We start from the raw sequence: 1,209 nt of genomic DNA on the forward strand, positions 1-1,209 counted from the left end.
TTGCCGTGTTGTAGTCCCAGTTGGGACGGCTAGGGGGAAAGCTGGCATTAATGATGCCTGGGTCTGTGGTAGGGTGACATCATAGACCTTAGACATATTGGTGGGTTTTTGAGCTGCCATTTTGAGACCTGCTAACAGAGTCTGGTGGTAGACCAGGAGCCTCTCCTTACTTTTTGCTGTGTTGTAGTCCCAGTTGGGACGGCTAGGGGGAAAGATGACATTAATGATGCCTGGGTCTGTGGTAGGGTCCCCGGTGGGGCCCGGAACCAATTTCCAGGTGGTCTACAGGATCCTGTTTCGCTCCTCAGTAGTGAACAGGACACTCAGGAGCTGGTGGCAATCGTCCCAGGTGGGCTGGTGAGTGAAATAGTCCCTTCAGTGGGCCATCCAACATTGAAGGAGGGCCAATCAACTGAACATAAAGTTGTCCATTTCTTTTTCTTTACATCTACACTATTGTTATGGGCAATCGTCTTAACATCCCCCCCAGTGGACTAGTGTAAGATCTAGAGGGGAAGATGGGGTGTTGCCCATAGTATTTTTAAGTCCCATCCATTTCGTCAACAAAGAAATTAGAACGAAGATCATAAGACACAAGAATGACACACACAGAGGGCTCAGAATAAACTACCGTGGCTTTCAGATGGTCTGGACTCTCAGCCGTGTGAGTTCCCTGGCTTGATTATGCCAAAGACCGTATGGATAGGACGTGCATGTCCCAACAGGGTCACGAGATCCTCTGAGGTTTCAGATGGACTAGTTTCCTGGTGGGGTGTCCACCCACACAGACGAGGATGGGGACATCTCCCGAATCCTCCAGGTTGCCTCGCTAGCATTTCAGTGACAAAGAAAAACTGAGATCAGATGGCCGCGACCAAAGTGAAAGCATAGAGAAGACAGGCACACATACACAGTTTTACAAAAACTTACCCGGCCAGTTGATCACAAACCTTTGGGGGTCGGTTCCTCTTGGGGGGGGTCTCTGGGGGATCCCAGACGAGCCCCCAAATGTTGTACCTCATCCACTGGACCCCAAAAAGACCACCGAGGACCCAACACACCAAAATGCAAAAGCAAAGGTTTATGGTTTATTCAGGCTTAAGCTTGGGCTCTCAGACCTCACCAACTCAACAGATCCATGCTGAGAGCCCAGAGTAAGGGAGAGTGGAGCCTTTTATAGGTTTTAGACAAAGAGAGGAGGGGGATACC

Source organism: Nannospalax galili, unplaced genomic scaffold, assembly GCF_000622305.1.
Source record: "Nannospalax galili isolate Female #2095 unplaced genomic scaffold, S.galili_v1.0 scaffold469, whole genome shotgun sequence".
Classification (NCBI taxonomy): Eukaryota; Metazoa; Chordata; class Mammalia; order Rodentia; family Spalacidae; genus Nannospalax; species Nannospalax galili.